This window comes from Astyanax mexicanus, chromosome 21 (assembly GCF_023375975.1).
Source record: "Astyanax mexicanus isolate ESR-SI-001 chromosome 21, AstMex3_surface, whole genome shotgun sequence".
In the NCBI taxonomy this organism is placed as follows: Eukaryota; Metazoa; Chordata; class Actinopteri; order Characiformes; family Acestrorhamphidae; genus Astyanax; species Astyanax mexicanus.
In genome coordinates, this window is record NC_064428.1 from 32,199,089 (window position 1) to 32,212,245 (window position 13,157).

The 13,157-nt window shown below is 38.9% G+C and overlaps 1 protein-coding gene and 1 long non-coding RNA gene across 4 annotated transcripts in view; both read right to left on the reverse strand.

Annotated features, from left to right (window-relative positions):
* Positions 1-13,157, reverse strand: part of kcnq5b (potassium voltage-gated channel, KQT-like subfamily, member 5b) — a 199,010-nt gene that overhangs the window by 152,726 nt on the left and 33,127 nt on the right. The window lies entirely within an intron of this gene.
* Positions 793-1,524, reverse strand: LOC125785675 (uncharacterized). Its single transcript, XR_007428005.1, has 2 exons — positions 1,039-1,524; positions 793-1,003 (listed from the first exon to the last, which is right to left on the reverse strand). It is a non-coding gene; the product is annotated as an uncharacterized LOC125785675 (long non-coding RNA).

Consider the following 13,157-nt stretch of genomic DNA (forward strand, 5'->3'; position numbering starts at 1 on the left):
AGACTGCGGACTTGTGGTGCTGCTGCTGCAGCTCCCACTAGTGGTTGGATGAGGAACTGCTAAATCTGAGGAAATGCTATGTTCTTAACAGCTCACAATTTGATTTTATATTTATTAAGCCTTATTTCAGTTAATAATTTCAAAGTTAATATAACTTGATGTCATGTCATTTCTATTCACTTGAATAGTTTGGTTCTTGATTGATCCCACTAAACAAAGAGACGTTGAAACGACGTCTTTTCTAGGTCATTTTTGCACGTCCAATTTTGGTCTCCTGAAGGTGCAGACTGTGACGCCAGACGACGTCTTTTTTCTGACGTCTTCTGCACGTCCAGTATTGACGTCCCCCAGACCTCCGGATAAGGGCTAATTCTAGTTTAAATTAAGTCGTTGTGGACGTCTTTTCTACGTGAAATTTACATGTATACGTTTTATAGACCAACTACTTTGAGGCTCCCTGCATAACTGTAGTGCCATTTCAGACGGTGGCAACTGTTCCATTGTTCCAGCTTCAGCAGTTAACTGGAAACGCATACAAAGCTAAGCCAAACAATTACTGGAACAGGTTCACAACCTTCTGGAACTAGTTATGCACGTTAGTTATACACAATATGCTTTACAAATAAATTGCATTTCAACCCTCTCACTTTTTTCAAAACATGTCAACCGGCAAAGAACCAGTAAAAGCAAGGGATAAATTAATTACCCCCATCTTACCACTGTTGATTTTAAATTGACCCTTTCTGTTTGGGGAAACATTAATATAATAATAAACATAATGAGTAAATCTCATTTGGGGTTAATGCCTTTATTTTACATCAACATAACATACACCTTAGATTCACACCATAACAATTTCACTAAACATTTACCTTCCCTTAAAACTATTACAGCTTTACATTACACCTTCCCTTAACAATATTATACCTTCCCTCAACACTATTACACCTTTACATTACACCTTCCCTTAACAATATTATACCTTCCCTTAACACTATTACACCTTTAACATTACACCTTCCCTCAAAACTATTACACCTTTAACATTACACCTTCCCTTAACAATATTATACCTTCCCTTAACACTATTACACCTTTAACATTACACCTTCCCTCAACACTATTACACCTTCCCTCAAAACTATTACACCTTCCCTCAAAACTATTACACCTTTAACATTACACCTTCCCTTAACAATATTATACCTTCCCTCAACACTATTACACCTTTACATTACACCAGGGGTCTCAAAGTACCGGCCCACGCGGTTTCATACGGCCCCTCACGGGTTAACAAAATAAACATACGGCTGGCCCGCAATTCAATTTAATTATTTATGCTTTATTATGTTCGTTTTCATATTTTATCTTAACTTGTATTTTGGTGTGTGTGTGTGGTTTTTGTTTTTTTTGCTTACGCTGCGTTGCCTGCTTTAGTAGTCTTCAGTAGCCTTCAACAGTCTAACCTTGCTGCCGTGGTGTGTCCACTAAACTCCGTAGTTATAAACATCCTGAGGTTAGCAGCGCGCTGACCTGTTTATAATGTAATCCGAGCAGTGCCTCCGTGACGCTGCTCTAAACTGCTGCTGTTAGCTGCTCGGGCTGAAAGATGAACTGTAGAGAGCTGTATTATCCGGTTAGTGGGGTTATTTTATTTCATACACAGAAGAACTTAAAAATTTCAAAACGCTCCAGACAGGCTCAGCTGAGTCCTGTAGCCCGTGGCTGGGCTGTAGCTCTGACTAAGCAAAGACTGCGGGCTTGTGGTGCTGCAGCTGCAGCTCCGACTAGTGGTTGGATGAGGAACTGCTAAATCTGAGGAGATGCTAAATCTGTCACAGCTCACAATTTTTGATTTTATATTTATTAAGCCTTATTTCAGTATCAAACGTTTTGATCAAAGTTAATATAACTTGTACTTGATGTAATTTCTATTCACTTGAATAGTTTGGTTCTTGATTGATGGAGTTTTTGGATTTCATAACATGACAAATTAAAAGGATTTATGTTAATAGAGCAACAAGCAAACATTTTTCCATGCAAATGTAATATTTGATTGAATAAATAGTATATTGAGAGTTATTTAACATTAAGGAGTAATTACATTCATTTTATATTACATCTGGTTACATTTTCTTATATTTATAAGTTACATCTGGCCCTCAGAGGACAGCCAATATGTCAATGTGGCCCTCGGCAAAAATGAGTTTGAGACCCCTGCATTACACCTTCCCTTAACAATATTATACCTTCCCTTAACACTATTACACCTTTAACATTACACCTTCCCTCAACACTATCACACCTTTCCACTACACCCTCCCTTAACACCATTACAACTTTACATTACACCTTTCCATTACACCTTCCCTTAACATCATTATACTTTCATTAAGATTCTAGGTCCTGAGAGACAGCGGTGTGTCCTCCACGTCTTTGTGGTGCATGTTTGAGATGCTCCGAAGTATGAAGTCCTCGGTGGCTGTCCCGTCACATTTCATGACTCCATCTGCACAAGTAGAAAAAGACAAATTAGAAATCTCAGAAAATGTTGAAGATGGCCATTTATTTTTGTCCCACAACAAACTATTTTAAATTGCCTTATTTATGTAATATTCACAAACTTACTTCTTCACACTATGGCTTAGCTAACGCTAAGCTAACGGCGGGAATACACATTTAACACCTGACGAGAATTATCGTGCTGTTTTAATTCTCACACATCATATTAAGCTATTTTAATTATTTTTTTCCCACAACAAACTATTTTAAATTGCCTTATTTATGTAATATTCACATAAACTTACTTCTTCATGCTATGGCTTAGCTAACGCTAAGCTAACGATAAGCTAACGCTAAGCTAAAGGCGGGAATACACATTTAACACCTGACGAGAATTATCGTGCCGTTTTAATTCTCACACATCATATTAAGCTATTTTAATTATTTTTTTCCCACAACAAACTATTTTAAATTGCCTTATTTATGTAATATTAACATAAACTTACTTCTTCATGCTATGGCTTAGCTAACGCTAAGCTAACGCTAAGCTAAAGGCGGGAATACACATTTAACACCTGACCAGAATTATCGTGCTGTTTTAATTCTCACACATCATATTAAGCTATTTTAATAAATGTTTTCCCACAACAAACTATTTTAAATTGCCTTATTTATGTAATATTAACATAAACTTACTTCTTCAGGCTATTCAAAATGCACTTGATATTGCCCCCAGTTGCCTAGGTTAATTGTGGGTGCCACAAACTTATATAACTTAACGCTAGCTTAGCGAATTTAACCAAAGACGGTTCTTTGATTTAGCTTAGATTGGCTTATCAGCCTAGCTCTGGTTAGTGCATTGACTTAATGACCGGACAATGCTTCTACGTTAAAGCTTCGGTTACAGTAAATATTATTTGCATTACGGTCGTTCTCAAAAGTAATTCCAATTCCATTTTAACTATGGCCACTGTTTAGCTATCGTTAGCAAGCTAGCTAGTTAGCTAACTGCCTGGGAAGAGAGGCAACGCCAGCAGGTTCAGATGATTTAAGACCACAGAGCTAAAACAACTAACACTACAAATACATTAACTTATACATATCGTCTTACCTTATAGCTTGGCAGCTGAGTCCGGTCCGGAGCGGAGCTGAGCTGAGCGAGCTGAACTGAATGAGCTGAGCTGAGCTGAGCTACTGCAGCAGCCAAAAAATGTTTAGCGTGTTTTGCCTCGGCATATCAGAGTGGAGTTTATGATGACGTGTGGTCTCAGCAAATCAGAGTGGCGTTGACTGGTTGAAATCAACTTAACAATTTTCCACATAAATTGCATTTCCAAATAAAAATAAAAACATACGTAAATAAATACCTACATTCATTAATTAATCAAATAGATAAAAATATAATACTCAAATAAATAATTAGAAATAAATGATGCTTAATCATAAATAATCTATATTCATAGTGATTAACAATATTGATAACAACAATTTTGACATACATTTAAAAATAAATATATTCTTAAATAATGTTAATTTCCTGCACCTGTATTAGACGTCCCCATGACGTCCAAAAAAGTGACCTAGTCCGACGTTCAAATGTTTAACTGCATATTGACGTCCAAGTGGGGTCATAGTTAGACGTCCAAATAGCGGACCTAGTTTGCACGTCGTGTAGACGTACAGAATTGGTCTTGGACCGACCGACGCAATATAGACATGATCTTCACGTCCATAAGACGTCTAATGTTTAGTGGGATGGAGTTTTTGGATTTCATGACATGACAAATTAAAAGGATTTATGTTAATAGAGCAACAAGCAAACATTTTTTCCATGCAACTGTAATATTTGATTGAATAAATAATATATTGAGAGTTATTTAACATTAAGGAGTAATTACATTCATTTACATATATTACATTTGGTTACATTTTCTTATATTTATAAGTTACATCTGGCCCTCAGAGGACAGCCAATATGCCAATGTGGCCCTCGGCCAAAATGAGTTTGACACCCCTGGTTTACAGGGTGTAAGATAGCGATGAGCATTGCGACACTCCTAGAGCAGGGTATAAGATAGGACCCAGTGAGTGCAATCTGCACAAGAAGCTGATGATGGACATGTAGTTACTATTCCATTTCCCACTTTTAATCTCTGACTATCTCTCACCACAGAAGGGCATTGACGCCATGAACCCCCACACACACATGCTCACTCGCTCACTCACTCACTCACTCTCTCAGAGAAACACTGAATATTACACCATTTATTACACGACTATAAGCACTCCCATCTATAAAATCCCCCATCAGCAGCCCATATTCTCTACTGTTCTATTAGCATAGCAAACCTCCTCTTTATAGCATGACGCACCTCTGTGTTCCCGCTAAACCCTACCAGCATGCTGTGCTGTAGCCACACCTCCAGCAGCAGCTACACTGCAATTACCGTTCACTGCGTCTTAATAGACAGACAGCAAACATCTAATTGCTACATGGTGGATCTCCAAATCTGGTCCCACCGTATGCTAATGCATGCAAATGGCAGCGGCATCCCTGTGACATGTTCTCAGTGGTGTGGCAGTGTTCCTGGCTCTAATTCCTCCCTGAACGCCGCTGTGTGCTTTTAGCCAAGCGTTTCTCAGCGCTGTCTGCAGCTGACAGCCCCGGCAAAGGCCTCCGTAATTACGCCTGTCAGATACACCTCCGAGCAGCCAATCAGAGAGCAGGATTTGAGCTCGGTTTGCATGCGGGAACAATGCAGAAACTCAGTCAGCATTACAGAGACCTGGGGGAACTTAATACTGTCTGATACATACAGTATATACTGTATATTCGCATACATAGACCAATATCATTGCTGCGAGGATTTGAATGTATGCAACCCATCCCACTGTATCACCAGCATTGGGCGCAACTTAAAGTAGCATTTAGTAAATACAAGGTACCCCATGGCAACAAATTAGCAATCAACAGCTATACCATAGCAACTTCTTAGCAACAGCCTAGCAACAAATGACCAATCAACAGCTGCAGTAAAGAAAACACATAGCCACACTTCAGCAACAAACAGCTACAGTATGCCATGTCAACACCTCATCAGCACCTTAGAAATGAACAGCTATACCATAGCAACACCTCAGCAACACATTAGCAATCAACAGCTATACCATAGCAACACTGTAGCAACAGATTAGCAATCAACAGCTGCAGTAAAGCAAACACATAGCATCGCTTCAGCAACCAACAGCTATACCATAGCAACACCTTAGAAATGAACAGCTATACCATAGCAACACCTTAGAAATGAACAGCTATACCATAGCAACACCTCAGCAACACCTTAGAAATTAACAGCTATACCATAGCAACACCTCAACAACACCCTAGCAACAAATTACCAATCAACAGCTGCAGTAAAGCAAACACATAGCAACACTTCAGCAACCAACAGCTCTACCATAGCAACACCTCAGCAACACCCTAGCAACAAATTAGCAATCAACCGCAGCAGTAAAGCGAACACATAGCAACACTTCAGCAACCAACAGTTATACCATAGCAACACATTATCAACACCTTAGAAATTAACAGCTATACCATAGCAACACCTCAGCAACAACTTAGCAGTCAACAGCTATACAATAGCAACACCTCAGCAACACCTTAGAAATTAACAGCTATACCATAGCAACACCTCAGCAACACCCTAGCAACAAATTAGCAATCAACAGCTGCAGTAAAGCAAACACATAGCAACACTTCAACAACCAACAGCTCTACCATAGCAACACCTTAGCAACCTACCCCTTTTTATAATGATTGCACTTGCGGCTAATGCAATTACAATGCCGGCTATATTGTGAAGCCATACTTTATAAATACATTACTTTAATATTTTATTACATCCAACATCTCTGCTCTCTACATTTCTCATACATTCTTTCACTCACTCACACACACACACCTACACTACTGACACACACACACACTCAGTCTGGAGTGTTAATAGGTTCTAGTTCAGTAAATTAGGTTCAGATGGTATTCAGCATTCAGTGATGCTCTGTGCTTGTCAGACTCTCAGTCTCTGTATTATTCCGCTAAGTGCTCGGTATAATTCTGATAAGCTTTGTTTAGCATTTTGATCTCTCTCTCTCTCTCTTTCTTTCTCTTTCTCTATCTCGCTATCTCTCTCTCTCTCCGTCCATTAAAGCAGCGGCAGCTCTTTACCGCTCCACTTTATACCTTGTCTGCATTTTCATCTGGGCTAAATAATGAACTGAAAATGGGTTTGAGTGACATTTTCCATATTGCCCTACACCCCTCCCCCTCCACAAACACACACACACACACACACTCTACATTCTAATGCATAGCAACCAATAACACCTATACACACATGCATATGCAGCTGACAGGGTGGGATTAGAATAGCCCCAGTGAAGAGGGTCTGGTCTGACAGTGGGGGGATGATTATGGTCAGGTAGCTGCTTGAGATATGAGTCAGCTCTAGAGGGCGGACTGTATGAGTGGGATACTGAGGTGGGCATCTGTGAAATCAGCAGGGCCCAGTGTTTCCTCTATAGCAGGGGTCGGTAATAGGCATGAAACATCTTGCCCGGGAGGTTGTTTAAACTATAATGAACGATAATTAGTTCTCTGTTGAGCTTTTGTTTAAATGCCTCCCCATTCTCATTTTTCTGCTCGTTCTTGAGCTCCCTATATTCTTATAAGGGTGTTTTTTTCCTGGGTCATGTCCCAATTCACTAGCCGGGGCAGCGATAGTGTATTGGATCGCGACCCTGATTTGTTTATTTATTGTATTTTTTCCTTTCTGCTTGGGTTTACCTGCTTTGAATTTAACTGTCCTGCAATTGGGTTCAACAACCCTCTGGGCTGGAGAGCTACTAGTCTGGAGCACGCCATCCCATTGCACTTCATTACACTTTATTACACTTCATTTTCCAAAACAGAATTTTTTTTTTTTTTTGGCCTGCCACGCAATGGCTTGGAAAATATCTGGCCCGCACCCAAACTTAATTGCCGATCCCTGATCTATAGAGTGTCCAGTGTCCCCCATCCTGCTAATATAATGCTGGCAAGAAAGGACCTGAAAAACGGCATGTTTAAGTTCATGTTTACACTTTACGCAATAATTAAGACATAAAGCATTTAGCATAACTCTTTATTATTTAACTTATTCAATGACATTTTCACGAAGACAACTGCACAGCACATCAATATATAGTTTATTATTTTATTAATGTTTTTGATTTATTGTTCAGTAAATTGGTATGATGTTAATAACATTTGCGGATGCCAATTTTGCCCATTGTGTTTAATTAATGAGCAGAGCCTATTGACATGAATGATCCAATATGTTGACTAAAAACAGTGATTTATCGTGTTGTATTATGCTATGGTAATATCCTTATATCAGTGGCATAAACTGTGGTCTTAATAAAAGTAATATTTTTTATTACAATAATATCTGGCACCATATATAATCCAATTAAAATAATTATGTTGTTAGCTGGCCTGTTATTTAGTATACACTTCTAAACATTACTAAGCAACTGTCCTGTTTCCACAACAACCATATAATAACATCTTAGCAACGACATAGTATTTAATGCTTAATCAACCAACAGCTACAGTATAACGACACCTCATCAACCACCTAGCAACACCTTAGCAACCAGGTTATACCACAGTACCTATAAGTGCATTGGTCACCTACTCCATCACTCCTTCATTCATTCATTTATTTATTCATTCATTTATTTATTCCGTCATTCATTGATTAATTAATTCATTCATTCATTCAGTCAATCGTTAATTAATTAATTAATTTATTCATTCATTCATTTACTCATTCAAACTGTAACAAAGATGCAGGGCATCTCATTGTCTTTATCTTTCCTACAGAAGTTTGGCACATCTCCCTTTATATAAAGTAATTAAATAGTAATTAATGCCTAAGCAACCAACAGCTACAGTATAGGACACCTCATCAACCACCTAGCAACACCTTAGCAACCAGCGTAAACCAGAGTGACACAATACATATCTTTACAAGAAAGAAACAGACATTGAGAAACTGGATCTACACTGTAAGTGGATTGGTCATTTACTCCATCACTCCTTTATTAATTGCTTTATTCATTCATTCATTCATTCATTCATTTATTCAGTCATTCGTTCAGTCATACATTTCTTTATTCACTTATTCAGTCAGTTATTCACTTATTTGTTCATTCAGTCATACATTTATTTGTTTATTTATTTAATGATTAATTCATTTATTCAGTCATACATTTATTCATTCATTCATTCATTCAGTCAATCATTCATTCAGTATTTAGATTTATTCTTCCTGCAAAAGGTCGGTATCTCCCTTTATCTAAAGCATCTATTTATTTTGCACCAGAACTGTTTGTCCATTCAGCAGGAGACCAAACACACACACACACACACACACACACATACACACACAAACACACACAGCCATACACACACACACACACACACAGTCAGAGGGTCAGTCCTCTCAGCAGCTCATTAAAGCCGGGATACACACACAGAAAGTCTCCCTCTACAGCTTTTTCCCAAAACAGCAGGCAACCTTGTGGAGCCACTTCCAGAGAACACACACACACCTGTAATACACACACACATGCACACACAGACACCTGTAAACCCACACACACACTCAATATACACTAGATTGCTCAGAACAGACTGCACTTCACTAACAGCGTATTGGATAATGCACTGAAACTCCCACCACTCTGGAGCTGCAGTGATTTGTATTCAGTATAAATGTGATAGGAGGGTAAATTTCATTATAAAGTGTTCACCCTGGTTCTACCTGTGGTTCCTCACCCGTCACACCTGCCAATCAATTTCACATCACATCATAAATATTACAAATACACTGGCTGACTCAAAGTTATGAGGTACATAATATGTATGTATTCTGTATGTACTGTATACCTTTCTAGAGAGAGAGAGAGAGAGAAAGAGAGATAGAGAGAGAAAAAGAGATTGAGAGACTGGAAGATGTAGGTAGTGAAATATAAAGAGAGACAGAACTGAGAGGGGGATATATATATACAGGGGTTGGACAATGAAACTGAAACTCCTGTCTTCATTTTAGTGTGGGAGGTTTCATGGCTAAATTGGTGCAGCCTGGTGGCCAATCTTCATGAATTGCACATTGCACCAGTAAGAGCAGTGTGTGAAGGTTCAATTAGCAGGGTAAGAGCACAGTTCTGCTCTAAATATTGCAATGCACACAACATTATGGGTGACATACCAGAGTTCAAAAGAGGACAAATTGTTGGTGTACGTCTTGCTGGAGCATCTGTGACCAAGACAGCAAGTCTTTGTGATGCATCAAGAGCCACGGTATCCAGGGTAATGTCAGCATACCACCAAGAAGGACCAACCACATCCAACAGGATTAACTGTGGACGCTGTAAGAGGAAGCCGTCTGAAAGGGATGTTCGGGTGCTAACCCGGATTGTATCCAAAAAACATAAAACCACGGCTGCTCAAATCACGGCAGAATTCAATGTGCACCTCAACTCTCCTGTTTCCACCAGAACTGTCCGTCACCACAATAAATTATTGTGGTCTAAAATGTATGTATGTAATAAATGTAATTTCTTTTTTTTTATGTTTGCTGTTATATGCTTTGGCAATCGTGTTGCTTATTACATTCATGCCAATAAAGCACTGTTGAACTGAACTGAACTGAGAGAGATAAAGAGAGATAAAGGACTAAATGAGAGAAAGAGAGAGAGAGAGAGAGAGAGAGAGAGAGAGAGAGCTGAGAGGAGGTGGGAATATCCCCCCGCAGCTGCTGTTTGTGGCCTCCGGTCATCTGGTCACATGATTGGATGGGCGGCCTGAAGCAGATGATGAGGTCAGGACTATTTCTGATCTCTGCCCGTCTGATGCCACCCCTCTTCACTCTTCTCTCTCTTTCTTTCTCTCTCTCTCTCTCTCTGTTTATTTGTTATTAAGGATGATGATAATGACCCCCAAAGAAACAGTGATAGTTTCTTTCATTTACCACCTTTAAGAGAAACCAGTATCAGTTACCTCACATCCGGGTACATTGAGTGAACTGGGTGGGACTTATGCTGTGGACACACCCACAAATGGATATGGATGGCACTGAGGTGTCAGTGATTGGACCACAAAGGGGTTAAACATGAGCCTACAAATCTCTCTCTCTCTTTCTCTTTCTCTATCCTCCTTCTCCAGCACTGTGTTTCCAGCTCTCTACAATTAAGCGGTTAATGAGGGCTCCTCGTTAGCAGCGGCTCCAGAATCGCCATGGTGATCACAGACCCCCACCCGAGCCATGGGGATAGACTTTATAAATCGCAAATATGCAGTATTTAGTTAAAAAAAGTATTTAGTTAAATATAATGAGCATGTGTGGTTGTGTGTGATCATTAAATAATCGCAATTATTTTTAATGGCAGTTCGTTATCATAAAATATCAAGACTGATCTAGAGCTGTGATTGGCCAGTTGCTTTAATTAAAAACACACTGTGATTGGTTAACAGACTCGTCTATCTCTTCTTCTTTAGATAAATCTGATATTAGTATTAAAATGCCGATGTTCAGTCATTCTCACTCGTAGCTTGATGCGCACCTCCCTGGAAATGTAACTATGAGTGGCTGTGATTGGTCCACCGGGCCTCATGTTCCCGCCCACACATTTCCCTCTTCGGGTTTTAAAACTGCGCCTCTAGCTTATATGTAAAATTGGGTAACACTTTAATTGGATGGTCCTTTATGGTCTTGTTGATGCTCAACTGACATTCAACTAACACTGAATTGAATGTCCATTAAATTTAACTTAACCCTATGTTGAATGTAAATAATTCAAAATAGAATCTAACCCTACACCTAACCCTAAACCTTAATCAACCCTAAAATCAAACCCTACACCTAACCCTAACCTTAACCCTTAATCAACCCTAAAATCTAACCCTACACCTAACCCTAACCTTAACCCTTAATCAACCCTAAAATCAAACCCTACACCTAACCCTAACCTTAACCCTTAATCAACCCTAAAATCTAACCCTACACCTAACCCTAACCTTAACCCTTAATCAACCATAAAATCAAACCCTACACCTAACCCTAACCTTAACCCTTAATCAACCCTAAAATCAAACCCTACACCTAACCCTAACCCTTAATCAACCCTAAAATCAAACCCTACACCTAACCCTAACCTTAACCCTTAATCAACCCTAAAATCAAACCCTACACCTAACCCTAACCCTAAGCCTTAATCAACCCTAAAATCTACCCCTAACCCTTACCCTAACCTTAACCTAAGCTTAAAATCTAACCATAAACCCAATCCTAAAATATTAAGATAAGCGTTTGGAGTTGAATGTAGGGTTATATTCAATAGAGAATCTTTTACTTTCACCTTTTAGTTCATTTGTATTTAATAGACATGTAGTTGAATGTTAGTTTAATGTCAGTTGAGCATCAAAGAGGCCATCAAATGGACCATCCAAGTAAAGTGTTACCTAAAATTGTGCTCCAAAACAGAGGCTAGTGCACAGACAGCCTATTCATCACTGCTATATTTACATTTACCACCCAAACTCTACCCTTAACCCATCGCATGACCACTGCTACTGTGTGTGTATGTGTGTGTGTTTGGGGCTGGAGGGACTGTTGGGCAACATGACAGATGCAGTTCAGTTGGAGTACAGTGAAAACCATGCACAGCTGAAATATGTACAGTATGTTGCAACACGTGGCCCCACCCACAGTACATACACACACACACACACACACACACACACACACACACACACACAAACACACACAAATACACACATACATACACACACCCACACAGAGTTTAACGCGATGAGATGATAAAATTACTTCTTCAAGAAACATAAGACACCCCCTTTAAACTGCACAGAAATGCTAAGTATGCTAACAACAGTTTTTATGTTTTTTTGTAATTTCTCAGTGAAACAGTCCTGAATAAAGCAGCAGCACTATGCTAACACTTCAGGTAACTACATGCTAATCTCACCTGTATAATGAAGGGGAGAACCAAAATCAAGCCGCCACACAACAAACAAGAGAAGCCAATCATTTGATTAGTCTTTGATTGTTATTTGATTGCTCTGTGTTCTTAAAGCGTTTCAGTATTAAACCACCACTTTTTGATGACTTTTCAATCCATGTATTTTGCATAATTTATATTTTTCATGTTTCTTGTAGTAGTCACAGCACCTTCATTGACTCTGCTTGGCTGAATTCATCCAGATGGAACTAAAACATGTAATATAAAATACAAAAAAAAACATGACGTAGGGGACGTAGTATGCAAAACCAATTTTTTGCGTGATTTTGTCATAAAATGAAACAATTTTATCATAGATTTGCTGATCATTTAAGAAAACAGCACTTTGATAAACATAAAATGAAACAAAGAAATACATTTCTATTCAGTGGGTTTCAAATTGCCCCTCAGCTGTCTGTTCTTCATGATTACATCCAGTTAGCAGCTGTTCAGAGAGAGAGAGAGAGAGAGAGAGAGAGAGAGAAAGAGAGAGGCTTTTCTTATCAAGGTCTCTGTTCACACACTTATAA